The 26178-nt window shown below is 44.9% G+C and overlaps 20 non-coding genes across 20 annotated transcripts; all 20 read left to right on the forward strand.

The window, feature by feature from the left end:
* Window positions 1-931: 931 nt before the first annotated feature.
* On the forward strand, window positions 932-1122 carry LOC141244416 (U2 spliceosomal RNA). Its single transcript, XR_012308341.1, has one exon. It is a non-coding gene; the product is annotated as a U2 spliceosomal RNA (small nuclear RNA).
* Window positions 1123-2237: 1115 nt separating this feature from the next.
* LOC141244313 (U2 spliceosomal RNA) lies at window positions 2238-2428 on the forward strand. The gene has a single exon (XR_012308243.1). It is a non-coding gene; the product is annotated as a U2 spliceosomal RNA (small nuclear RNA).
* A 1115-nt stretch (window positions 2429-3543) lies between these two features.
* On the forward strand, window positions 3544-3734 carry LOC141244314 (U2 spliceosomal RNA). The gene has a single exon (XR_012308244.1). It is a non-coding gene; the product is annotated as a U2 spliceosomal RNA (small nuclear RNA).
* A 1112-nt stretch (window positions 3735-4846) lies between these two features.
* LOC141244315 (U2 spliceosomal RNA) lies at window positions 4847-5037 on the forward strand. The gene has a single exon (XR_012308245.1). It is a non-coding gene; the product is annotated as a U2 spliceosomal RNA (small nuclear RNA).
* A 1115-nt stretch (window positions 5038-6152) lies between these two features.
* LOC141244410 (U2 spliceosomal RNA) lies at window positions 6153-6343 on the forward strand. The gene has a single exon (XR_012308335.1). It is a non-coding gene; the product is annotated as a U2 spliceosomal RNA (small nuclear RNA).
* Window positions 6344-7458: 1115 nt separating this feature from the next.
* LOC141244400 (U2 spliceosomal RNA) lies at window positions 7459-7649 on the forward strand. Its single transcript, XR_012308326.1, has one exon. It is a non-coding gene; the product is annotated as a U2 spliceosomal RNA (small nuclear RNA).
* A 1115-nt stretch (window positions 7650-8764) lies between these two features.
* LOC141244316 (U2 spliceosomal RNA) lies at window positions 8765-8955 on the forward strand. The gene has a single exon (XR_012308246.1). It is a non-coding gene; the product is annotated as a U2 spliceosomal RNA (small nuclear RNA).
* Window positions 8956-10070: 1115 nt separating this feature from the next.
* Window positions 10071-10261, forward strand: LOC141244317 (U2 spliceosomal RNA). The gene has a single exon (XR_012308247.1). It is a non-coding gene; the product is annotated as a U2 spliceosomal RNA (small nuclear RNA).
* Window positions 10262-11376: 1115 nt separating this feature from the next.
* LOC141244318 (U2 spliceosomal RNA) lies at window positions 11377-11567 on the forward strand. The gene has a single exon (XR_012308248.1). It is a non-coding gene; the product is annotated as a U2 spliceosomal RNA (small nuclear RNA).
* Window positions 11568-12682: 1115 nt separating this feature from the next.
* LOC141244319 (U2 spliceosomal RNA) lies at window positions 12683-12873 on the forward strand. Its single transcript, XR_012308249.1, has one exon. It is a non-coding gene; the product is annotated as a U2 spliceosomal RNA (small nuclear RNA).
* A 1115-nt stretch (window positions 12874-13988) lies between these two features.
* LOC141244321 (U2 spliceosomal RNA) lies at window positions 13989-14179 on the forward strand. The gene has a single exon (XR_012308251.1). It is a non-coding gene; the product is annotated as a U2 spliceosomal RNA (small nuclear RNA).
* A 1115-nt stretch (window positions 14180-15294) lies between these two features.
* On the forward strand, window positions 15295-15485 carry LOC141244322 (U2 spliceosomal RNA). Its single transcript, XR_012308252.1, has one exon. It is a non-coding gene; the product is annotated as a U2 spliceosomal RNA (small nuclear RNA).
* A 1115-nt stretch (window positions 15486-16600) lies between these two features.
* LOC141244323 (U2 spliceosomal RNA) lies at window positions 16601-16791 on the forward strand. Its single transcript, XR_012308253.1, has one exon. It is a non-coding gene; the product is annotated as a U2 spliceosomal RNA (small nuclear RNA).
* A 1115-nt stretch (window positions 16792-17906) lies between these two features.
* On the forward strand, window positions 17907-18097 carry LOC141244324 (U2 spliceosomal RNA). The gene has a single exon (XR_012308254.1). It is a non-coding gene; the product is annotated as a U2 spliceosomal RNA (small nuclear RNA).
* A 1115-nt stretch (window positions 18098-19212) lies between these two features.
* On the forward strand, window positions 19213-19403 carry LOC141244325 (U2 spliceosomal RNA). The gene has a single exon (XR_012308255.1). It is a non-coding gene; the product is annotated as a U2 spliceosomal RNA (small nuclear RNA).
* A 1115-nt stretch (window positions 19404-20518) lies between these two features.
* On the forward strand, window positions 20519-20709 carry LOC141244326 (U2 spliceosomal RNA). The gene has a single exon (XR_012308256.1). It is a non-coding gene; the product is annotated as a U2 spliceosomal RNA (small nuclear RNA).
* A 1115-nt stretch (window positions 20710-21824) lies between these two features.
* Window positions 21825-22015, forward strand: LOC141244327 (U2 spliceosomal RNA). The gene has a single exon (XR_012308257.1). It is a non-coding gene; the product is annotated as a U2 spliceosomal RNA (small nuclear RNA).
* Window positions 22016-23130: 1115 nt separating this feature from the next.
* Window positions 23131-23321, forward strand: LOC141244328 (U2 spliceosomal RNA). The gene has a single exon (XR_012308258.1). It is a non-coding gene; the product is annotated as a U2 spliceosomal RNA (small nuclear RNA).
* A 1115-nt stretch (window positions 23322-24436) lies between these two features.
* LOC141244329 (U2 spliceosomal RNA) lies at window positions 24437-24627 on the forward strand. The gene has a single exon (XR_012308259.1). It is a non-coding gene; the product is annotated as a U2 spliceosomal RNA (small nuclear RNA).
* A 1115-nt stretch (window positions 24628-25742) lies between these two features.
* LOC141244330 (U2 spliceosomal RNA) lies at window positions 25743-25933 on the forward strand. Its single transcript, XR_012308260.1, has one exon. It is a non-coding gene; the product is annotated as a U2 spliceosomal RNA (small nuclear RNA).
* Window positions 25934-26178: the final 245 nt, after the last annotated feature.

Genomic DNA, 26178 nt, shown 5'->3' on the forward strand with positions numbered 1-26178 from the left:
ATTGCATTGCCATGTAATGTGATGCAATGCTATCTTTCTAGCTCTCCCTTTTTACTTCCTTTTGGATAAACAGACATATTAGGCAAGCATTTTGGAGCTTTCACCTAAATAACTACAGGTGGTGAGATAAGCTGCACAATATTATTGACCGTTCAGTATATTGTTGCACACACACCATCTATTTAGCAAATGCCCTTGTTATCAACAGCAGCCTTTTAAACTCACCTGAGCTAACAGGTATGTGCGCTGGTTACTCTGCTGCGCTTAAAATTTCTTTTTTGGTTTGCTACAATGCCTTTTCTGAAACGTTGTCTCCTTCTGCTGGAACACTGACTTCTTTCATTTAATGCCTGCAGACTATAAAAGAGAACCCAACCCAAAAAGTTTGGTTGATTAGTCTGTGGCATTCTGTTAAACTGTTGCTTATGGCGGTCTCTGTGAGCTTCTCAGCGACATTCAGCCAGCCAGGTATCCTGCCTGCAGTAGATGGAATGTGGCAATGGAACGCTGGCTGCGCGTGTCATAATAGGCTCTGAGCCTTTATATACCTGAGCACAGCAGCAGCCACCTTCAGTCTGCTGCTGGACAGCCAGCAGCAGCAGCAGCAGGAGAGGTATGTAATCAGGAGCCCTCCTGCTAAGGGTAGACAGCTGCTCGTTCCACCCCACCCCCCGCCTTAATTGGTTCTCCTCCCTTCCAACGGTGTTGAGGCGGGTGGGAACAGCAGGGGTGAAGGTGCTGTGTTTAAAGAGGTGGAGTTATGCAGATCTAAAACGCGTGGATTGCAGCAGCAGCAAGCCGAAAAGTGCAGGCATGTAAGGGATCTAGAGGTTGACAACATGTCTTCTTAACGGGAGTCCAGGAGCTCATCTCCACAAATGGACTTTTCAGGATCCTTGGGTGGCTCCGTAGTTTGAAACCAATTCTGGTTATCGCTTCTCGGCCTTTTGGCTAAGATCAAGTGTAGTATCTTTTCTTATCAGTTTAATATCTGATACGTTCCCTATCTGGGGACCATATATTAAATGGATTTTTAGAACAGGGAGATGGAAAAAGAGCTTGCTCTGTCCACTCCACGCATTGACCTGGTATTGCAGTATCTCCAGGACCGGTGCACCCCTTCTTTAATGCAGTTTCTAAAATCAGAAAGAATTGAATTCAATGTTTTTTGTTCATTTTGCTTGTTTGTCGGATTTTGGGATGGACTCTTTGGCTTTGCTTTTCTTCTCCTCATTGGATTTTTCATGTTCAAAGTTGCAGAAGCCAGATTACAAGCTCATTTTGGTTCAACTTCAGCAACTGTGCATTGCATTGCCATGTAATGTGATGCAATGCTATCTTTCTAGCTCTCCCTTTTTACTTCCTTTTGGATAAACAGACATATTAGGCAAGCATTTTGGAGCTTTCACCTAAATAACTACAGGTGGTGAGATAAGCTGCACAATATTATTGACCGTTCAGTATATTGTTGCACACACACCATCTATTTAGCAAATGCCCTTGTTATCAACAGCAGCCTTTTAAACTCACCTGAGCTAACAGGTATGTGCGCTGGTTACTCTGCTGCGCTTAAAATTTCTTTTTTGGTTTGCTACAATGCCTTTTCTGAAACGTTGTCTCCTTCTGCTGGAACACTGACTTCTTTCATTTAATGCCTGCAGACTATAAAAGAGAACCCAACCCAAAAAGTTTGGTTGATTAGTCTGTGGCATTCTGTTAAACTGTTGCTTATGGCGGTCTCTGTGAGCTTCTCAGCGACATTCAGCCAGCCAGGTATCCTGCCTGCAGTAGATGGAATGTGGCAATGGAACGCTGGCTGCGCGTGTCATAATAGGCTCTGAGCCTTTATATACCTGTGCACAGCAGCAGCCACCTTCAGTCTGCTGCTGGACAGCCAGCAGCAGCAGCAGCAGGAGAGGTATGTAATCAGGAGCCCTCCTGCTAAGGGTAGACAGCTGCTCGTTCCACCCCACCCCCCGCCTTAATTGGTTCTCCTCCCTTCCAACGGTGTTGAGGCGGGTGGGAACAGCAGGGGGTGAAGGTGCTGTGTTTAAAGAGGTGGAGTTATGCAGATCTAAAACGCGTGGATTGCAGCAGCAGCAAGCCGAAAAGTGCAGGCATGTAAGGGATCTAGAGGTTGACAACATGTCTTCTTAACGGGAGTCCAGGAGCTCATCTCCACAAATGGACTTTTCAGGATCCTTGGGTGGCTCCGTAGTTTGAAACCAATTCTGGTTATCGCTTCTCGGCCTTTTGGCTAAGATCAAGTGTAGTATCTGTTCTTATCAGTTTAATATCTGATACGTCCCCTATCTGGGGACCATATATTAAATGGATTTTTAGAACAGGGAGATGGAAAAAGAGCTTGCTCTGTCCACTCCACGCATTGACCTGGTATTGCAGTATCTCCAGGACCGGTGCACCCCTTCTTTAATGCAGTTTCTAAAATCAGAAAGAATTGAATTCAATGTTTTTTGTTCATTTTGCTTGTTTGTCGGATTTTGGGATGGACTCTTTGGCTTTGCTTTTCTTCTCCTCATTGGATTTTTCATGTTGAAAGTTGCAGAAGCCAGATTACAAGCTCATTTTGGTTCAACTTCAGCAACTGTGCATTGCATTGCCATGTAATGTGATGCAATGCTATCTTTCTAGCTCTCCCTTTTTACTTCCTTTTGGATAAACAGACATATTAGGCAAGCATTTTGGAGCTTTCACCTAAATAACTACAGGTGGTGAGATAAGCTGCACAATATAATTGACCTTTCAGTATATTGTTGCACACACACCATCTATTTAGCAAATGCCCTTGTTATCAACAGCAGCCTTTTAAACTCACCTGAGCTAACAGGTATGTGCGCTGGTTACTCTGCTGCGCTTAAAATTTCTTTTTTGGTTTGCTACAATGCCTTTTCTGAAACGCTGTCTCCTTCTGCTGGAACACTGACTTCTTTCATTTAATGCCTGCAGACTATAAAAGAGAACCCAACCCAAAAAGTTTGGTTGATTAGTCTGTGGCATTCTGTTAAACTGTTGCTTATGGCGGTCTCTGTGAGCTTCTCAGCGACATTCAGCCAGCCAGGTATCCTGCCTGCAGTAGATGGAATGTGGCAATGGAACGCTGGCTGCGCGTGTCATAATAGGCTCTGAGCCTTTATATACCTGTGCACAGCAGCAGCCACCTTCAGTCTGCTGCTGGACAGCCAGCAGCAGCAGCAGCAGGAGAGGTATGTAATCAGGAGCCCTCCTGCTAAGGGTAGACAGCTGCTCGTTCCACCCCACCCCCCGCCTTAATTGGTTCTCCTCCCTTCCAACGGTGTGGAGGCGGGTGGGAACAGCAGGGGGTGAAGGTGCTGTGTTTAAAGAGGTGGAGTTATGCAGATCTAAAACGCGTGGATTGCAGCAGCAGCAAGCCGAAAAGTGCAGGCATGTAAGGGATCTAGAGGTTGACAACATGTCTTCTTAACGGGAGTCCAGGAGCTCATCTCCACAAATGGACTTTTCAGGATCCTTGGGTGGCTCCGTAGTTTGAAACCAATTCTGGTTATCGCTTCTCGGCCTTTTGGCTAAGATCAAGTGTAGTATCTGTTCTTATCAGTTTAATATCTGATACGTCCCCTATCTGGGGACCATATATTAAATGGATTTTTAGAACAGGGAGATGGAAAAAGAGCTTGCTCTGTCCACTCCACGCATTGACCTGGTATTGCAGTATCTCCAGGACCGGTGCACCCCTTCTTTAATGCAGTTTCTAAAATCAGAAAGAATTGAATTCAATGTTTTTTGTTCATTTTGCTTGTTTGTCGGATTTTGGGATGGACTCTTTGGCTTTGCTTTTCTTCTCCTCATTGGATTTTTCATGTTCAAAGTTGCAGAAGCCAGATTACAAGCTCATTTTGGTTCAACTTCAGCAACTGTGCATTGCATTGCCATGTAATGTGATGCAATGCTATCTTTCTAGCTCTCCCTTTTTACTTCCTTTTGGATAAACAGACATATTAGGCAAGCATTTTGGAGCTTTCACCTAAATAACTACAGGTGGTGAGATAAGCTGCACAATATAATTGACCTTTCAGTATATTGTTGCACACACACCATCTATTTAGCAAATGCCCTTGTTATCAACAGCAGCCTTTTAAACTCACCTGAGCTAACAGGCATGTGCGCTGGTTACTCTGCTGCGCTTAAAATTTCTTTTTTGGTTTGCTACAATGCCTTTTCTGAAACGTTGTCTCCTTCTGCTGGAACACTGACTTCTTTCATTTAATGCCTGCAGACTATAAAAGAGAACCCAACCCAAAAAGTTTGGTTGATTAGTCTGTGGCATTCTGTTAAACTGTTGCTTATGGCGGTCTCTGTGAGCTTCTCAGCGACATTCAGCCAGCCAGGTATCCTGCCTGCAGTAGATGGAATGTGGCAATGGAACGCTGGCTGCGCGTGTCATAATAGGCTCTGAGCCTTTATATACCTGTGCACAGCAGCAGCCACCTTCAGTCTGCTGCTGGACAGCCAGCAGCAGCATCAGGAGAGGTATGTAATCAGGAGCCCTCCTGCTAAGGGTAGACAGCTGCTCGTTCCACCCCACCCCCCGCCTTAATTGGTTCTCCTCCCTTCCAACGGTGTTGAGGCGGGTGGGAACAGCAGGGGGTGAAGGTGCTGTGTTTAAAGAGGTGGAGTTATGCAGATCTAAAACGCGTGGATTGCAGCAGCAGCAAGCCGAAAAGTGCAGGCATGTAAGGGATCTAGAGGTTGACAACATGTCTTCTTAACGGGAGTCCAGGAGCTCATCTCCACAAATGGACTTTTCAGGATCCTTGGGTGGCTCCGTAGTTTGAAACCAATTCTGGTTATCGCTTCTCGGCCTTTTGGCTAAGATCAAGTGTAGTATCTGTTCTTATCAGTTTAATATCTGATACGTCCCCTATCTGGGGACCATATATTAAATGGATTTTTAGAACAGGGAGATGGAAAAAGAGCTTGCTCTGTCCACTCCACGCATTGACCTGGTATTGCAGTATCTCCAGGACCGGTGCACCCCTTCTTTAATGCAGTTTCTAAAATCAGAAAGAATTGAATTCAATGTTTTTTGTTCATTTTGCTTGTTTGTCGGATTTTGGGATGGACTCTTTGGCTTTGCTTTTCTTCTCCTCATTGGATTTTTCATGTTCAAAGTTGCAGAAGCCAGATTACAAGCTCATTTTGGTTCAACTTCAGCAACTGTGCATTGCATTGCCATGTAATGTGATGCAATGCTATCTTTCTAGCTCTCCCTTTTTACTTCCTTTTGGATAAACAGACATATTAGGCAAGCATTTTGGAGCTTTCACCTAAATAACTACAGGTGGTGAGATAAGCTGCACAATATAATTGACCTTTCAGTATATTGTTGCACACACACCATCTATTTAGCAAATGCCCTTGTTATCAACAGCAGCCTTTTAAACTCACCTGAGCTAACAGGCATGTGCGCTGGTTACTCTGCTGCGCTTAAAATTTCTTTTTTGGTTTGCTACAATGCCTTTTCTGAAACGTTGTCTCCTTCTGCTGGAACACTGACTTCTTTCATTTAATGCCTGCAGACTATAAAAGAGAACCCAACCCAAAAAGTTTGGTTGATTAGTCTGTGGCATTCTGTTAAACTGTTGCTTATGGCGGTCTCTGTGAGCTTCTCAGCGACATTCAGCCAGCCAGGTATCCTGCCTGCAGTAGATGGAATGTGGCAATGGAACGCTGGCTGCGCGTGTCATAATAGGCTCTGAGCCTTTATATACCTGTGCACAGCAGCAGCCACCTTCAGTCTGCTGCTGGACAGCCAGCAGCAGCAGCAGCAGGAGAGGTATGTAATCAGGAGCCCTCCTGCTAAGGGTAGACAGCTGCTCGTTCCACCCCACCCCCCGCCTTAATTGGTTCTCCTCCCTTCCAACGGTGTTGAGGCGGGTGGGAACAGCAGGGGGTGAAGGTGCTGTGTTTAAAGAGGTGGAGTTATGCAGATCTAAAACGCGTGGATTGCAGCAGCAGCAAGCCGAAAAGTGCAGGCATGTAAGGGATCTAGAGGTTGACAACATGTCTTCTTAACGGGAGTCCAGGAGCTCATCTCCACAAATGGACTTTTCAGGATCCTTGGGTGGCTCCGTAGTTTGAAACCAATTCTGGTTATCGCTTCTCGGCCTTTTGGCTAAGATCAAGTGTAGTATCTGTTCTTATCAGTTTAATATCTGATACGTCCCCTATCTGGGGACCATATATTAAATGGATTTTTAGAACAGGGAGATGGAAAAAGAGCTTGCTCTGTCCACTCCACTCATTGACCTGGCATTGCAGTATCTCCAGGACCGGTGCACCCCTTCTTTAATGCAGTTTCTAAAATCAGAAAGAATTGAATTCAATGTTTTTTGTTCATTTTGCTTGTTTGTCGGATTTTGGGATGGACTCTTTGGCTTTGCTTTTCTTCTCCTCATTGGATTTTTCATGTTCAAAGTTGCAGAAGCCAGATTACAAGCTCATTTTGGTTCAACTTCAGCAACTGTGCATTGCATTGCCATGTAATGTGATGCAATGCTATCTTTCTAGCTCTCCCTTTTTACTTCCTTTTGGATAAACAGACATATTAGGCAAGCATTTTGGAGCTTTCACCTAAATAACTACAGGTGGTGAGATAAGCTGCACAATATAATTGACCTTTCAGTATATTGTTGCACACACACCATCTATTTAGCAAATGCCCTTGTTATCAACAGCAGCCTTTTAAACTCACCTGAGCTAACAGGTATGTGCGCTGGTTACTCTGCTGCGCTTAAAATTTCTTTTTTGGTTTGCTACAATGCCTTTTCTGAAACGTTGTCTCCTTCTGCTGGAACACTGACTTCTTTCATTTAATGCCTGCAGACTATAAAAGAGAACCCAACCCAAAAAGTTTGGTTGATTAGTCTGTGGCATTCTGTTAAACTGTTGCTTATGGCGGTCTCTGTGAGCTTCTCAGCGACATTCAGCCAGCCAGGTATCCTGCCTGCAGTAGATGGAATGTGGCAATGGAACGCTGGCTGCGCGTGTCATAATAGGCTCTGAGCCTTTATATACCTGTGCACAGCAGCAGTCACCTTCAGTCTGCTGCTGGACAGCCAGCAGCAGCAGCAGCAGGAGAGGTATGTAATCAGGAGCCCTCCTGCTAAGGGTAGACAGCTGCTCGTTCCACCCCACCCCCCGCCTTAATTGGTTCTCCTCCCTTCCAACGGTGTTGAGGCGGGTGGGAACAGCAGGGGGTGAAGGTGCTGTGTTTAAAGAGGTGGAGTTATGCAGATCTAAAACGCGTGGATTGCAGCAGCAGCAAGCCGAAAAGTGCAGGCATGTAAGGGATCTAGAGGTTGACAACATGTCTTCTTAACGGGAGTCCAGGAGCTCATCTCCACAAATGGACTTTTCAGGATCCTTGGGTGGCTCCGTAGTTTGAAACCAATTCTGGTTATCGCTTCTCGGCCTTTTGGCTAAGATCAAGTGTAGTATTTGTTCTTATCAGTTTAATATCTGATACGTCCCCTATCTGGGGACCATATATTAAATGGATTTTTAGAACAGGGAGATGGAAAAAGAGCTTGCTCTGTCCACTCCACGCATTGACCTGGTATTGCAGTATCTCCAGGACCGGTGCACCCCTTCTTTAATGCAGTTTCTAAAATCAGAAAGAATTGAATTCAATGTTTTTTGTTCATTTTGCTTGTTTGTCGGATTTTGGGATGGACTCTTTGGCTTTGCTTTTCTTCTCCTCATTGGATTTTTCATGTTCAAAGTTGCAGAAGCCAGATTACAAGCTCATTTTGGTTCAACTTCAGCAACTGTGCATTGCATTGCCATGTAATGTGATGCAATGCTATCTTTCTAGCTCTCCCTTTTTACTTCCTTTTGGATAAACAGACATATTAGGCAAGCATTTTGGAGCTTTCACCTAAATAACTACAGGTGGTGAGATAAGCTGCACAATATAATTGACCTTTCAGTATATTGTTGCACACACACCATCTATTTAGCAAATGCCCTTGTTATCAACAGCAGCCTTTTAAACTCACCTGAGCTAACAGGTATGTGCGCTGGTTACTCTGCTGCGCTTAAAATTTCTTTTTTGGTTTGCTACAATGCCTTTTCTGAAACGTTGTCTCCTTCTGCTGGAACACTGACTTCTTTCATTTAATGCCTGCAGACTATAAAAGAGAACCCAACCCAAAAAGTTTGGTTGATTAGTCTGTGGCATTCTGTTAAACTGTTGCTTATGGCGGTCTCTGTGAGCTTCTCAGCGACATTCAGCCAGCCAGGTATCCTGCCTGCAGTAGATGGAATGTGGCAATGGAACGCTGGCTGCGCGTGTCATAATAGGCTCTGAGCCTTTATATACCTGTGCACAGCAGCAGCCACCTTCAGTCTGCTGCTGGACAGCCAGCAGCAGCAGCAGCAGGAGAGGTATGTAATCAGGAGCCCTCCTGCTAAGGGTAGACAGCTGCTCGTTCCACCCCACCCCCCGCCTTAATTGGTTCTCCTCCCTTCCAACGGTGTTGAGGCGGGTGGGAACAGCAGGGGGTGAAGGTGCTGTGTTTAAAGAGGTGGAGTTATGCAGATCTAAAACGCGTGGATTGCAGCAGCAGCAAGCCGAAAAGTGCAGGCATGTAAGGGATCTAGAGGTTGACAACATGTCTTCTTAACGGGAGTCCAGGAGCTCATCTCCACAAATGGACTTTTCAGGATCCTTGGGTGGCTCCGTAGTTTGAAACCAATTCTGGTTATCGCTTCTCGGCCTTTTGGCTAAGATCAAGTGTAGTATCTGTTCTTATCAGTTTAATATCTGATACGTCCCCTATCTGGGGACCATATATTAAATGGATTTTTAGAACAGGGAGATGGAAAAAGAGCTTGCTCTGTCCACTCCACGCATTGACCTGGTATTGCAGTATCTCCAGGACCGGTGCACCCCTTCTTTAATGCAGTTTCTAAAATCAGAAAGAATTGAATTCAATGTTTTTTGTTCATTTTGCTTGTTTGTCGGATTTTGGGATGGACTCTTTGGCTTTGCTTTTCTTCTCCTCATTGGATTTTTCATGTTCAAAGTTGCAGAAGCCAGATTACAAGCTCATTTTGGTTCAACTTCAGCAACTGTGCATTGCATTGCCATGTAATGTGATGCAATGCTATCTTTCTAGCTCTCCCTTTTTACTTCCTTTTGGATAAACAGACATATTAGGCAAGCATTTTGGAGCTTTCACCTAAATAACTACAGGTGGTGAGATAAGCTGCACAATATAATTGACCTTTCAGTATATTGTTGCACACACACCATCTATTTAGCAAATGCCCTTGTTATCAACAGCAGCCTTTTAAACTCACCTGAGCTAACAGGTATGTGCGCTGGTTACTCTGCTGCGCTTAAAATTTCTTTTTTGGTTTGCTACAATGCCTTTTCTGAAACGTTGTCTCCTTCTGCTGGAACACTGACTTCTTTCATTTAATGCCTGCAGACTATAAAAGAGAACCCAACCCAAAAAGTTTGGTTGATTAGTCTGTGGCATTCTGTTAAACTGTTGCTTATGGCGGTCTCTTTGAGCTTCTCAGCGACATTCAGCCAGCCAGGTATCCTGCCTGCAGTAGATGGAATGTGGCAATGGAACGCTGGCTGCGCGTGTCATAATAGGCTCTGAGCCTTTATATACCTGTGCACAGCAGCAGCCACCTTCAGTCTGCTGCTGGACAGCCAGCAGCAGCAGCAGCAGGAGAGGTATGTAATCAGGAGCCCTCCTGCTAAGGGTAGACAGCTGCTCGTTCCACCCCACCCCCCGCCTTAATTGGTTCTCCTCCCTTCCAACGGTGTTGAGGCAGGTGGGATCAGCAGGGGGTGAAGGTGCTGTGTTTAAAGAGGTGGAGTTATGCAGATCTAAAACGCGTGGATTGCAGCAGCAGCAAGCCGAAAAGTGCAGGCATGTAAGGGATCTAGAGGTTGACAACATGTCTTCTTAACGGGAGTCCAGGAGCTCATCTCCACAAATGGACTTTTCAGGATCCTTGGGTGGCTCCGTAGTTTGAAACCAATTCTGGTTATCGCTTCTCGGCCTTTTGGCTAAGATCAAGTGTAGTATCTGTTCTTATCAGTTTAATATCTGATACGTCCCCTATCTGGGGACCATATATTAAATGGATTTTTAGAACAGGGAGATGGAAAAAGAGCTTGCTCTGTCCACTCCACGCATTGACCTGGTATTGCAGTATCTCCAGGACCGGTGCACCCCTTCTTTAATGCAGTTTCTAAAATCAGAAAGAATTGAATTCAATGTTTTTTGTTCATTTTGCTTGTTTGTCGGATTTTGGGATGGACTCTTTGGCTTTGCTTTTCTTCTCCTCATTGGATTTTTCATGTTCAAAGTTGCAGAAGCCAGATTACAAGCTCATTTTGGTTCAACTTCAGCAACTGTGCATTGCATTGCCATGTAATGTGATGCAATGCTATCTTTCTAGCTCTCCCTTTTTACTTCCTTTTGGATAAACAGACATATTAGGCAAGCATTTTGGAGCTTTCACCTAAATAACTACAGGTGGTGAGATAAGCTGCACAATATAATTGACCTTTCAGTATATTGTTGCACACACACCATCTATTTAGCAAATGCCCTTGTTATCAACAGCAGCCTTTTAAACTCACCTGAGCTAACAGGTATGTGCGCTGGTTACTCTGCTGCGCTTAAAATTTCTTTTTTGGTTTGCTACAATGCCTTTTCTGAAACGTTGTCTCCTTCTGCTGGAACACTGACTTCTTTCATTTAATGCCTGCAGACTATAAAAGAGAACCCAACCCAAAAAGTTTGGTTGATTAGTCTGTGGCATTCTGTTAAACTGTTGCTTATGGCGGTCTCTGTGAGCTTCTCAGCGACATTCAGCCAGCCAGGTATCCTGCCTGCAGTAGATGGAATGTGGCAATGGAACGCTGGCTGCGCGTGTCATAATAGGCTCTGAGCCTTTATATACCTGTGCACAGCAGCAGCCACCTTCAGTCTGCTGCTGGACAGCCAGCAGCAGCAGCAGCAGGAGAGGTATGTAATCAGGAGCCCTCCTGCTAAGGGTAGACAGCTGCTCGTTCCACCCCACCCCCCGCCTTAATTGGTTCTCCTCCCTTCCAACGGTGTTGAGGCGGGTGGGAACAGCAGGGGGTGAAGGTGCTGTGTTTAAAGAGGTGGAGTTATGCAGATCTAAAACGCGTGGATTGCAGCAGCAGCAAGCCGAAAAGTGCAGGCATGTAAGGGATCTAGAGGTTGACAACATGTCTTCTTAACGGGAGTCCAGGAGCTCATCTCCACAAATGGACTTTTCAGGATCCTTGGGTGGCTCCGTAGTTTGAAACCAATTCTGGTTATCGCTTCTCGGCCTTTTGGCTAAGATCAAGTGTAGTATCTGTTCTTATCAGTTTAATATCTGATACGTCCCCTATCTGGGGACCATATATTAAATGGATTTTTAGAACAGGGAGATGGAAAAAGAGCTTGCTCTGTCCACTCCACGCATTGACCTGGTATTGCAGTATCTCCAGGACCGGTGCACCCCTTCTTTAATGCAGTTTCTAAAATCAGAAAGAATTGAATTCAATGTTTTTTGTTCATTTTGCTTGTTTGTCGGATTTTGGGATGGACTCTTTGGCTTTGCTTTTCTTCTCCTCATTGGATTTTTCATGTTCAAAGTTGCAGAAGCCAGATTACAAGCTCATTTTGGTTCAACTTCAGCAAATGTGCATTGCATTGCCATGTAATGTGATGCAATGCTATCTTTCTAGCTCTCCCTTTTTACTTCCTTTTGGATAAACAGACATATTAGGCAAGCATTTTGGAGCTTTCACCTAAATAACTACAGGTGGTGAGATAAGCTGCACAATATAATTGACCTTTCAGTATATTGTTGCACACACACCATCTATTTAGCAAATGCCCTTGTTATCAACAGCAGCCTTTTAAACTCACCTGAGCTAACAGGTATGTGCGCTGGTTACTCTGCTGCGCTTAAAATTTCTTTTTTGGTTTGCTACAATGCCTTTTCTGAAACGTTGTCTCCTTCTGCTGGAACACTGACTTCTTTCATTTAATGCCTGCAGACTATAAAAGAGAACCCAACCCAAAAAGTTTGGTTGATTAGTCTGTGGCATTCTGTTAAACTGTTGCTTATGGCGGTCTCTGTGAGCTTCTCAGCGACATTCAGCCAGCCAGGTATCCTGCCTGCAGTAGATGGAATGTGGCAATGGAACGCTGGCTGCGCGTGTCATAATAGGCTCTGAGCCTTTATATACCTGTGCACAGCAGCAGCCACCTTCAGTCTGCTGCTGGACAGCCAGCAGCAGCAGCAGCAGGAGAGGTATGTAATCAGGAGCCCTCCTGCTAAGGGTAGACAGCTGCTCGTTCCACCCCACCCCCCGCCTTAATTGGTTCTCCTCCCTTCCAACGGTGTTGAGGCGGGTGGGAACAGCAGGGGGTGAAGGTGCTGTGTTTAAAGAGGTGGAGTTATGCAGATCTAAAACGCGTGGATTGCAGCAGCAGCAAGCCGAAAAGTGCAGGCATGTAAGGGATCTAGAGGTTGACAACATGTCTTCTTAACGGGAGTCCAGGAGCTCATCTCCACAAATGGACTTTTCAGGATCCTTGGGTGGCTCCGTAGTTTGAAACCAATTCTGGTTATCGCTTCTCGGCCTTTTGGCTAAGATCAAGTGTAGTATCTGTTCTTATCAGTTTAATATCTGATACGTCCCCTATCTGGGGACCATATATTAAATGGATTTTTAGAACAGGGAGATGGAAAAAGAGCTTGCTCTGTCCACTCCACGCATTGACCTGGTATTGCAGTATCTCCAGGACCGGTGCACCCCTTCTTTAATGCAGTTTCTAAAATCAGAAAGAATTGAATTCAATGTTTTTTGTTCATTTTGCTTGTTTGTCGGATTTTGGGATGGACTCTTTGGCTTTGCTTTTCTTCTCCTCATTGGATTTTTCATGTTCAAAGTTGCAGAAGCCAGATTACAAGCTCATTTTGGTTCAACTTCAGCAAATGTGCATTGCATTGCCATGTAATGTGATGCAATGCTATCTTTCTAGCTCTCCCTTTTTACTTCCTTTTGGATAAACAGACATATTAGGCAAGCATTTTGGAGCTTTCACCTAAATAACTACAGGTGGTGAGATAAGCTGCACAATATAATTGACCTTTCAGTATATTGTTGCACACACACCATCTATTTAGCAAATGCCCTTGTTATCAACAGCAGCCTTTTAAACTCACCTGAGCTAACAGGTATGTGCGCTGGTTACTCTGCTGCGCTTAAAATTTCTTTTTTGGTTTGCTACAATGCCTTTTCTGAAACGTTGTCTCCTTCTGCTGGAACACTGACTTCTTTCATTTAATGCCTGCAGACTATAAAAGAGAACCCAACCCAAAAAGTTTGGTTGATTAGTCTGTGGCATTCTGTTAAACTGTTGCTTATGGCGGTCTCTGTGAGCTTCTCAGCGACATTCAGCCAGCCAGGTATCCTGCCTGCAGTAGATGGAATGTGGCAATGGAACGCTGGCTGCGCGTGTCATAATAGGCTCTGAGCCTTTATATACCTGTGCACAGCAGCAGCCACCTTCAGTCTGCTGCTGGACAGCCAGCAGCAGCAGCAGCAGGAGAGGTATGTAATCAGGAGCCCTCCTGCTAAGGGTAGACAGCTGCTCGTTCCACCCCACCCCCCGCCTTAATTGGTTCTCCTCCCTTCCAACGGTGTTGAGGCGGGTGGGAACAGCAGGGGGTGAAGGTGCTGTGTTTAAAGAGGTGGAGTTATGCAGATCTAAAACGCGTGGATTGCAGCAGCAGCAAGCCGAAAAGTGCAGGCATGTAAGGGATCTAGAGGTTGACAACATGTCTTCTTAACGGGAGTCCAGGAGCTCATCTCCACAAATGGACTTTTCAGGATCCTTGGGTGGCTCCGTAGTTTGAAACCAATTCTGGTTATCGCTTCTCGGCCTTTTGGCTAAGATCAAGTGTAGTATCTGTTCTTATCAGTTTAATATCTGATACGTCCCCTATCTGGGGACCATATATTAAATGGATTTTTAGAACAGGGAGATGGAAAAAGAGCTTGCTCTGTCCACTCCACGCATTGACCTGGTATTGCAGTATCTCCAGGACCGGTGCACCCCTTCTTTAATGCAGTTTCTAAAATCAGAAAGAATTGAATTCAATGTTTTTTGTTCATTTTGCTTGTTTGTCGGATTTTGGGATGGACTCTTTGGCTTTGCTTTTCTTCTCCTCATTGGATTTTTCATGTTCAAAGTTGCAGAAGCCAGATTACAAGCTCATTTTGGTTCAACTTCAGCAAATGTGCATTGCATTGCCATGTAATGTGATGCAATGCTATCTTTCTAGCTCTCCCTTTTTACTTCCTTTTGGATAAACAGACATATTAGGCAAGCATTTTGGAGCTTTCACCTAAATAACTACAGGTGGTGAGATAAGCTGCACAATATAATTGACCTTTCAGTATATTGTTGCACACACACCATCTATTTAGCAAATGCCCTTGTTATCAACAGCAGCCTTTTAAACTCACCTGAGCTAACAGGTATGTGCGCTGGTTACTCTGCTGCGCTTAAAATTTCTTTTTTGGTTTGCTACAATGCCTTTTCTGAAACGTTGTCTCCTTCTGCTGGAACACTGACTTCTTTCATTTAATGCCTGCAGACTATAAAAGAGAACCCAACCCAAAAAGTTTGGTTGATTAGTCTGTGGCATTCTGTTAAACTGTTGCTTATGGCGGTCTCTGTGAGCTTCTCAGCGACATTCAGCCAGCCAGGTATCCTGCCTGCAGTAGATGGAATGTGGCAATGGAACGCTGGCTGCGCGTGTTATAATAGGCTCTGAGCCTTTATATACCTGTGCACAGCAGCAGCCACCTTCAGTCTGCTGCTGGACAGCCAGCAGCAGCAGCAGCAGGAGAGGTATGTAATCAGGAGCCCTCCTGCTAAGGGTAGACAGCTGCTCGTTCCACCCCACCCCCCGCCTTAATTGGTTCTCCTCCCTTCCAACGGTGTTGAGGCGGGTGGGAACAGCAGGGGGTGAAGGTGCTGTGTTTAAAGAGGTGGAGTTATGCAGATCTAAAACGCGTGGATTGCAGCAGCAGCAAGCCGAAAAGTGCAGGCATGTAAGGGATCTAGAGGTTGACAACATGTCTTCTTAACGGGAGTCCAGGAGCTCATCTCCACAAATGGACTTTTCAGGATCCTTGGGTGGCTCCGTAGTTTGAAACCAATTCTGGTTATCGCTTCTCGGCCTTTTGGCTAAGATCAAGTGTAGTATCTGTTCTTATCAGTTTAATATCTGATACGTCCCCTATCTGGGGACCATATATTAAATGGATTTTTAGAACAGGGAGATGGAAAAAGAGCTTGCTCTGTCCACTCCACGCATTGACCTGGTATTGCAGTATCTCCAGGACCGGTGCACCCCTTCTTTAATGCAATTTCTAAAATCAGAAAGAATTGAATTCAATGTTTTTTGTTCATTTTGCTTGTTTGTCGGATTTTGGGATGGACTCTTTGGCTTTGCTTTTCTTCTCCTCATTGGATTTTTCATGTTCAAAGTTGCAGAAGCCAGATTACAAGCTCATTTTGGTTCAACTTCAGCAACTGTGCATTGCATTGCCATGTAATGTGATGCAATGCTATCTTTCTAGCTCTCCCTTTTTACTTCCTTTTGGATAAACAGACATATTAGGCAAGCATTTTGGAGCTTTCACCTAAATAACTACAGGTGGTGAGATAAGCTGCACAATATAATTGACCTTTCAGTATATTGTTGCACACACACCATCTATTTAGCAAATGCCCTTGTTATCAACAGCAGCCTTTTAAACTCACCTGAGCTAACAGGTATGTGCGCTGGTTACTCTGCTGCGCTTAAAATTTCTTTTTTGGTTTGCTACAATGCCTTTTCTGAAACGTTGTCTCCTTCTGCTGGAACACTGACTTCTTTCATTTAATGCCTGCAGACTATAAAAGAGAACCCAACCCAAAAAGTTTGGTTGATTAGTCTGTGGCATTCTGTTAAACTGTTGCTTATGGCGGTCTCTGTGAGCTTCTCAGCGACATTCAGCCAGCCAGGTATCCTGCCTGCAGTAGATGGAATGTGGCAATGGAACGCTGGCTGCGCGTGTCATAATAGGCTCTGAGCCTTTATATACCTGTGCACAGCAGCAGCCACCTTCAGTCTGCTGCTGGACAGCCAGCAGCAGCAGCAGCAGGAGAGGTATGTAATCAGGAGCCCTCCTGCTAAGGGTAGACAGCTGCTCGTTCCACCCCACCCCCCGCCTTAATTGGTTCTCCTCCCTTCCAACGGTGTTGAGGCGGGTGGGAACAGCAGGGGGTGAAGGTGCTGTGTTTAAAGAGGTGGAGTTATGCAGATCTAAAACGCGTGGATTGCAGCAGCAGCAAGCCGAAAAGTGCAGGCATGTAAGGGATCTAGAGGTTGACAACATGTCTTCTTAACGGGAGTCCAGGAGCTCATCTCCACAAATGGACTTTTCAGGATCCTTGGGTGGCTCCGTAGTTTGAAACCAATTCTGGTTATCGCTTCTCGGCCTTTTGGCTAAGATCAAGTGTAGTATCTGTTCTTATCAGTTTAATATCTGATACGTCCCCTATCTGGGGACCATATATTAAATGGATTTTTAGAACAGGGAGATGGAAAAAGAGCTTGCTCTGTCCACTCCACGCATTGACCTGGTATTGCAGTATCTCCAGGACCGGTGCACCCCTTCTTTAATGCAGTTTCTAAAATCAGAAAGAATTGAATTCAATGTTTTTTGCTCATTTTGCTTGTTTGTCGGATTTTGGGATGGACTCTTTGGCTTTGCTTTTCTTCTCCTCATTGGATTTTTCATGTTCAAAGTTGCAGAAGCCAGATTACAAGCTCATTTTGGTTCAACTTCAGCAACTGTGCATTGCATTGCCATGTAATGTGATGCAATGCTATCTTTCTAGCTCTCCCTTTTTACTTCCTTTTGGATAAACAGACATATTAGGCAAGCATTTTGGAGCTTTCACCTAAATAACTACAGGTGGTGAGATAAGCTGCACAATATAATTGACCTTTCAGTATATTGTTGCACACACACCATCTATTTAGCAAATGCCCTTGTTATCAACAGCAGCCTTTTAAACTCACCTGAGCTAACAGGTATGTGCGCTGGTTACTCTGCTGCGCTTAAAATTTCTTTTTTGGTTTGCTACAATGCCTTTTCTGAAACGTTGTCTCCTTCTGCTGGAACACTGACTTCTTTCATTTAATGCCTGCAGACTATAAAAGAGAACCCAACCCAAAAAGTTTGGTTGATTAGTCTGTGGCATTCTGTTAAACTGTTGCTTATGGCGGTCTCTGTGAGCTTCTCAGCGACATTCAGCCAGCCAGGTATCCTGCCTGCAGTAGATGGAATGTGGCAATGGAACGCTGGCTGCGCGTGTCATAATAGGCTCTGAGCCTTTATATACCTGTGCACAGCAGCAGCCACCTTCAGTCTGCTGCTGGACAGCCAGCAGCAGCAGCAGCAGGAGAGGTATGTAATCAGGAGCCCTCCTGCTAAGGGTAGACAGCTGCTCGTTCCACCCCACCCCCCGCCTTAATTGGTTCTCCTCCCTTCCAACGGTGTTGAGGCGGGTGGGAACAGCAGGGGGTGAAGGTGCTGTGTTTAAAGAGGTGGAGTTATGCAGATCTAAAACGCGTGGATTGCAGCAGCAGCAAGCCGAAAAGTGCAGGCATGTAAGGGATCTAGAGGTTGACAACATGTCTTCTTAACGGGAGTCCAGGAGCTCATCTCCACAAATGGACTTTTCAGGATCCTTGGGTGGCTCCGTAGTTTGAAACCAATTCTGGTTATCGCTTCTCGGCCTTTTGGCTAAGATCAAGTGTAGTATCTGTTCTTATCAGTTTAATATCTGATACGTCCCCTATCTGGGGACCATATATTAAATGGATTTTTAGAACAGGGAGATGGAAAAAGAGCTTGCTCTGTCCACTCCACGCATTGACCTGGTATTGCAGTATCTCCAGGACCGGTGCACCCCTTCTTTAATGCAGTTTCTAAAATCAGAAAGAATTGAATTCAATGTTTTTTGTTCATTTTGCTTGTTTGTCGGATTTTGGGATGGACTCTTTGGCTTTGCTTTTCTTCTCCTCATTGGATTTTTCATGTTCAAAGTTGCAGAAGCCAGATTACAAGCTCATTTTGGTTCAACTTCAGCAACTGTGCATTGCATTGCCATGTAATGTGATGCAATGCTATCTTTCTAGCTCTCCCTTTTTACTTCCTTTTGGATAAACAGACATACTAGGCAAGCATTTTGGAGCTTTCACCTAAATAACTACAGGTGGTGAGATAAGCTGCACAATATAATTGACCTTTCAGTATATTGTTGCACACACACCATCTATTTAGCAAATGCCCTTGTTATCAACAGCAGCCTTTTAAACTCACCTGAGCTAACAGGTATGTGCGCTGGTTACTCTGCTGCGCTTAAAATTTCTTTTTTGGTTTGCTACAATGCCTTTTCTGAAACGTTGTCTCCTTCTGCTGGAACACTGACTGCTTTCATTTAATGCCTGCAGACTATAAAAGAGAACCCAACCCAAAAAGTTTGGTTGATTAGTCTGTGGCATTCTGTTAAACTGTTGCTTATGGCGGTCTCTGTGAGCTTCTCAGCGACATTCAGCCAGCCAGGTATCCTGCCTGCAGTAGATGGAATGTGGCAATGGAACGCTGGCTGCGCGTGTCATAATAGGCTCTGAGCCTTTATATACCTGTGCACAGCAGCAGCCACCTTCAGTCTGCTGCTGGACAGCCAGCAGCAGCAGCAGCAGGAGAGGTATGTAATCAGGAGCCCTCCTGCTAAGGGTAGACAGCTGCTCGTTCCACCCCACCCCCCGCCTTAATTGGTTCTCCTCCCTTCCAACGGTGTTGAGGCAGGTGGGAACAGCAGGGGGTGAAGGTGCTGTGTTTAAAGAGGTGGAGTTATGCAGATCTAAAACGCGTGGATTGCAGCAGCAGCAAGCCGAAAAGTGCAGGCATGTAAGGGATCTAGAGGTTGACAACATGTCTTCTTAACGGGAGTCCAGGAGCTCATCTCCACAAATGGACTTTTCAGGATCCTTGGGTGGCTCCGTAGTTTGAAACCAATTCTGGTTATCGCTTCTCGGCCTTTTGGCTAAGATCAAGTGTAGTATCTGTTCTTATCAGTTTAATATCTGATACGTCCCCTATCTGGGGACCATATATTAAATGGATTTTTAGAACAGGGAGATGGAAAAAGAGCTTGCTCTGTCCACTCCACGCATTGACCTGGTATTGCAGTATCTCCAGGACCGGTGCACCCCTTCTTTAATGCAGTTTCTAAAATCAGAAAGAATTGAATTCAATGTTTTTTGTTCATTTTGCTTGTTTGTCGGATTTTGGGATGGACTCTTTGGCTTTGCTTTTCTTCTCCTCATTGGATTTTTCATGTTCAAAGTTGCAGAAGCCAGATTACAAGCTCATTTTGGTTCAACTTCAGCAACTGTGCATTGCATTGCCATGTAATGTGATGCAATGCTATCTTTCTAGCACTCCCTTTTTACTTCCTTTTGGATAAACAGACATATTAGGCAAGCATTTTGGAGCTTTCACCTAAATAACTACAGGTGGTGAGATAAGCTGCACAATATAATTGACCTTTCAGTATATTGTTGCACACACACCATCTATTTAGCAAATGCCCTTGTTATCAACAGCAGCCTTTTAAACTCACCTGAGCTAACAGGTATGTGCGCTGGTTACTCTGCTGCGCTTAAAATTTCTTTTTTGGTTTGCTACAATGCCTTTTCTGAAACGTTGTCTCCTTCTGCTGGAACACTGACTTCTTTCATTTAATGCCTGCAGACTATAAAAGAGAACCCAACCCAAAAAGTTTGGTTGATTAGTCTGTGGCATTCTGTTAAACTGTTGCTTATGGCGGTCTCTGTGAGCTTCTCAGCGACATTCAGCCAGCCAGGTATCCTGCCTGCAGTAGATGGAATGTGGCAATGGAACGCTGGCTGCGCGTGTCATAATAGGCTCTGAGCCTTTATATACCTGTGCACAGCAGCAGCCACCTTCAGTCTGCTGCTGGACAGCCAGCAGCAGCAGCAGCAGGAGAGGTATGTAATCAGGAGCCCTCCTGCTAAGGGTAGACAGCTGCTCGTTCCACCCCACCCCCCGCCTTAATTGGTTCTCCTCCCTTCCAACGGTGTTGAGGCGGGTGGGAACAGCAGGGGGTGAAGGTGCTGTGTTTAAAGAGGTGGAGTTATGCAGATCTAAAACACGTGGATTGCAGCAGCAGCAAGCCGAAAAGTGCAGGCATGTAAGGGATCTAGAGGTTGACAACATGTCTTCTTAACGGGAGTCCAGGAGCTCATCTCCACAAATGGACTTTTCAGGATCCTTGGGTGGCTCCGTAGTTTGAAACCAATTCTGGTTATCGCTTCTCGGCCTTTTGGCTAAGATCAAGTGTAGTATCTGTTCTTATCAGTTTAATATCTGATACGTCCCCTATCTGGGGACCATATATTAAATGGATTTTTAGAACAGGGAGATGGAAAAAGAGCTTGCTCTGTCCACTCCACGCATTGACCTGGTATTGCAGTATCTCCAGGACCGGTGCACCCCTTCTTTAATGCAGTTTCTAAAATCAGAAAGAATTGAATTCAATGTTTTTTGTTCATTTTGCTTGTTTGTCGGATTTTGGGATGGACTCTTTGGCTTTGCTTTTCTTCTCCTCATTGGATTTTTCATGTTCAAAGTTGCAGAAGCCAGATTACAAGCTCATTTTGGTTCAACTTCAGCAACTGTGCATTGCATTGCCATGTAATGTGATGCAATGCTATCTTTCTAGCTCTCCCTTTTTACTTCCTTTTGGATAAACAGACATATTAGGCAAGCATTTTGGAGCTTTCACCTAAATAACTACAGGTGGTGAGATAAGCTGCACAATATAATTGACCTTTCAGTATATTGTTGCACACACACCATCTATTTAGCAAATGCCCTTGTTATCAACAGCAGCCTTTTAAACTCACCTGAGCTAACAGGTATGTGCGCTGGTTACTCTGCTGCGCTTAAAATTTCTTTTTTGGTTTGCTACAATGCCTTTTCTGAAACGTTGTCTCCTTCTGCTGGAACACTGACTTCTTTCATTTAATGCCTGCAGACTATAAAAGAGAACCCAACCCAAAAAGTTTGGTTGATTAGTCTGTGGCATTCTGTTAAACTGTTGCTTATGGCGGTCTCTGTGAGCTTCTCAGCGACATTCAGCCAGCCAGGTATCCTGCCTGCAGTAGATGGAATGTGGCAATGGAACGCTGGCTGCGCGTGTCATAATAGGCTCTGAGCCTTTATATACCTGTGCACAGCAGCAGCCACCTTCAGTCTGCTGCTGGACAGTCAGCAGCAGCAGCAGCAGGAGAGGTATGTAATCAGGAGCCCTCCTGCTAAGGGTAGACAGCTGCTCGTTCCACCCCACCCCCCGCCTTAATTGGTTCTCCTCCCTTCCAACGGTGTTGAGGCGGGTGGGAACAGCAGGGGGTGAAGGTGCTGTGTTTAAAGAGGTGGAGTTATGCAGATCTAAAACGCGTGGATTGCAGCAGCAGCAAGCCGAAAAGTGCAGGCATGTAAGGGATCTAGAGGTTGACAACATGTCTTCTTAACGGGAGTCCAGGAGCTCATCTCCACAAATGGACTTTTCAGGATCCTTGGGTGGCTCCGTAGTTTGAAACCAATTCTGGTTATCGCTTCTCGGCCTTTTGGCTAAGATCAAGTGTAGTATCTGTTCTTATCAGTTTAATATCTGATACGTCCCCTATCTGGGGACCATATATTAAATGGATTTTTAGAACAGGGAGATGGAAAAAGAGCTTGCTCTGTCCACTCCACGCATTGACCTGGTATTGCAGTATCTCCAGGACCGGTGCACCCCTTCTTTAATGCAGTTTCTAAAATCAGAAAGAATTGAATTCAATGTTTTTTGTTCATTTTGCTTGTTTGTCGGATTTTGGGATGGACTCTTTGGCTTTGCTTTTCTTCTCCTCATTGGATTTTTCATGTTCAAAGTTGCAGAAGCCAGATTACAAGCTCATTTTGGTTCAACTTCAGCAACTGTGCATTGCATTGCCATGTAATGTGATGCAATGCTATCTTTCTAGCTCTCCCTTTTTACTTCCTTTTGGATAAACAGACATATTAGGCAAGCATTTTGGAGCTTTCACCTAAATAACTACAGGTGGTGAGATAAGCTGCACAATATAATTGACCTTTCAGTATATTGTTGCACACACACCATCTATTTAGCAAATGCCCTTGTTATCAACAGCAGCCTTTTAAACTCACCTGAGCTAACAGGTATGTGCGCTGGTTACTCTGCTGCGCTTAAAATTTCTTTTTTGGTTTGCTACAATGCCTTTTCTGAAACGTTGTCTCCTTCTGCTGGAACACTGACTTCTTTCATTTAATGCCTGCAGACTATAAAAGAGAACCCAACCCAAAAAGTTTGGTTGATTAGTCTGTGGCATTCTGTTAAACTGTTGCTTATGGCGGTCTCTGTGAGCTTCTCAGCGACATTCAGCCAGCCAGGTATCCTGCCTGCAGTAGATGGAATGTGGCAATGGAACGCTGGCTGCGCGTGTCATAATAGGCTCTGAGCCTTTATATACCTGTGCACAGCAGCAGCCACCTTCAGTCTGCTGCTGGACAGCCAGCAGCAGCAGCAGCAGGAGAGGTATGTAATCAGGAGCCCTCCTGCTAAGGGTAGACAGCTGCTCGTTCCACCCCACCCCCCGCCTTAATTGGTTCTCCTCCCTTCCAACGGTGTTGAGGCGGGTGGGAACAGCAGGGGGTGAAGGTGCTGTGTTTAAAGAGGTGGAGTTATGCAGATCTAAAACGCGTGGATTGCAGCAGCAGCAAGCCGAAAAGTGCAGGCATGTAAGGGATCTAGAGGTTGACAACATGTCTTCTTAACGGGAGTCCAGGAGCTCATCTCCACAAATGGACTTTTCAGGATCCTTGGGTGGCTCCGTAGTTTGAAACCAATTCTGGTTATCGCTTCTCGGCCTTTTGGCTAAGATCAAGTGTAGTATCTGTTCTTATCAGTTTAATATCTGATACGTCCCCTATCTGGGGACCATATATTAAATGGATTTTTAGAACAGGGAGATGGAAAAAGAGCTTGCTCTGTCCACTCCACGCATTGACCTGGTATTGCAGTATCTCCAGGACCGGTGCACCCCTTCTTTAATGCAGTTTCTAAAATCAGAAAGAATTGAATTCAATGTTTTTTGTTCATTTTGCTTGTTTGTCGGATTTTGGGATGGACTCTTTGGCTTTGCTTTTCTTCTCCTCATTGGATTTTTCATGTTCAAAGTTGCAGAAGCCAGATTACAAGCTCATTTTGGTTCAACTTCAGCAACTGTGCATTGCATTGCCATGTAATGTGATGCAATGCTATCTTTCTAGCTCTCCCTTTTTACTTCCTTTTGGATAAACAGACATATTAGGCAAGCATTTTGGAGCTTTCACCTAAATAACTACAGGTGGTGAGATAAGCTGCACAATATAATTGACCTTTCAGTATATTGTTGCACACACACCATCTATTTAGCAAATGCCCTTGTTATCAACAGCAGCCTTTTAAACTCACCTGAGCTAAAAGGTATGTGCGCTGGTTACTCTGCTGCGCTTAAAATTTCTTTTTTGGTTTGCTACAATGCCTTTTCTGAAACGTTGTCTCCTTCTGCTGGAACACTGACTTCTTTCATTTAATGCCTGCAGACTATAAAAGAGAACCCAACCCAAAAAGTTTGGTTGATTAGTCTGTGGCATTCTGTTAAACTGTTGCTTATGGCGGTCTCTGTGAGCTTCTCAGCGATATTCAGCCAGCCAGGTATCCTGCCTGCAGTAGATGGAATGTGGCAATGGAACGCTAGCTGCGCGTGTCATAATAGGCTCTGAGCCTTTATATACCTGTGCACAGCAGCAGCCACCTTCAGTCTGCTGCTGGACAGCCAGCAGCAGCAGCAGCAGGAGAGGTATGTAATCAGGAGCCCTCCTGCTAAGGGTAGACAGCTGCTCGTTCCACCCCACCCCCCGCCTTAATTGGTTCTCCTCCCTTCCAACGGTGTTGAGGCGGGTGGGAACAGCAGGGGGTGAAGGTGCTGTGTTTAAAGAGGTGGAGTTATGCAGATCTAAAACGCGTGGATTGCAGCAGCAGCAAGCCGAAAAGTGCAGGCATGTAAGGGATCTAGAGGTTGACAACATGTCTTCTTAATGGGAGTCCAGGAGCTCATCTCCACAAATGGACTTTTCAGGATCCTTGGGTGGCTCCGTAGTTTGAAACCAATTCTGGTTATCGCTTCTCGGCCTTTTGGCTAAGATCAAGTGTAGTATCTGTTCTTATCAGTTTAATATCTGATACGTCCCCTATCTGGGGACCATATATTAAATGGATTTTTAGAACAGGGAGATGGAAAAAGAGCTTGCTCTGTCCACTCCACGCATTGACCTGGTATTGCAGTATCTCCAGGACCGGTGCACCCCTTCTTTAATGCAGTTTCTAAAATCAGAAAGAATTGAATTCAATGTTTTTTGTTCATTTTGCTTGTTTGTCGGATTTTGGGATGGACTCTTTGGCTTTGCTTTTCTTCTCCTCATTGGATTTTTCATGTTCAAAGTTGCAGAAGCCAGATTACAAGCTCATTTTGGTTCAACTTCAGCAACTGTGCATTGCATTGCCATGTAATGTGATGCAATGCTATCTTTCTAGCTCTCCCTTTTTACTTCCTTTTGGATAAACAGACATATTAGGCAAGCATTTTGGAGCTTTCACCTAAATAACTACAGGTGGTGTGATAAGCTGCACAATATAATTGACCTTTCAGTATATTGTTGCACACACACCATCTATTTAGCAAATGCCCTTGTTATCAACAGCAGCCTTTTAAACTCACCTGAGCTAACAGGTATGTGCGCTGGTTACTCTGCTGCGCTTAAAATTTCTTTTTTGGTTTGCTACAATGCCTTTTCTGAAACGTTGTCTCCTTCTGCTGGAACACTGACTTCTTTCATTTAATGCCTGCAGACTATAAAAGAGAACCCAACCCAAAAAGTTTGGTTGATTAGTCTGTGGCATTCTGTTAAACTGTTGCTTATGGCGGTCTCTGTGAGCTTCTCAGCGACATTCAGCCAGCCAGGTATCCTGCCTGCAGTAGATGGAATGTGGCAATGGAACGCTGGCTGCGCGTGTCATAATAGGCTCTGAGCCTTTATATACCTGTGCACAGCAGCAGCCACCTTCAGTCTGCTGCTGGACAGCCAGCAGCAGCAGCAGCAGGAGAGGTATGTAATCAGGAGCCCTCCTGCTAAGGGTAGACAGCTGCTCGTTCCACCCCACCCCCCGCCTTAATTGGTTCTCCTCCCTTCCAACGGTGTTGAGGCGGGTGGGAACAGCAGGGGGTGAAGGTGCTGTGTTTAAAGAGGTGGAGTTATGCAGATCTAAAACGCGTGGATTGCAGCAGCAGCAAGCCGAAAAGTGCAGGCATGTAAGGGATCTAGAGGTTGACAACATGTCTTCTTAACGGGAGTCCAGGAGCTCATCTCCACAAATGGACTTTTCAGGATCCTTGGGTGGCTCCGTAGTTTGAAACCAATTCTGGTTATCGCTTCTCGGCCTTTTGGCTAAGATCAAGTGTAGTATCTGTTCTTATCAGTTTAATATCTGATACGTCCCCTATCTGGGGACCATATATTAAATGGATTTTTAGAACAGGGAGATGGAAAAAGAGCTTGCTCTGTCCACTCCACGCATTGACCTGGTATTGCAGTATCTCCAGGACCGGTGCACCCCTTCTTTAATGCAGTTTCTAAAATCAGAAAGAATTGAATTCAATGTTTTTTGTTCATTTTGCTTGTTTGTCGGATTTTGGGATGGACTCTTTGGCTTTGCTTTTCTTCTCCTCATTGGATTTTTCATGTTCAAAGTTGCAGAAGCCAGATTACAAGCTCATTTTGGTTCAACTTCAGCAACTGTGCATTGCATTGCCATGTAATGTGATGCAATGCTATCTTTCTAGCTCTCCCTTTTTACTTCCTTT

The sequence above is a fragment of the Phyllobates terribilis genome, unplaced genomic scaffold (assembly GCF_046119375.1).
Source record: "Phyllobates terribilis strain yellow unplaced genomic scaffold, ASM4611937v1 Scaffold_1559__1_contigs__length_258526, whole genome shotgun sequence".
Classification (NCBI taxonomy): Eukaryota; Metazoa; Chordata; class Amphibia; order Anura; family Dendrobatidae; genus Phyllobates; species Phyllobates terribilis.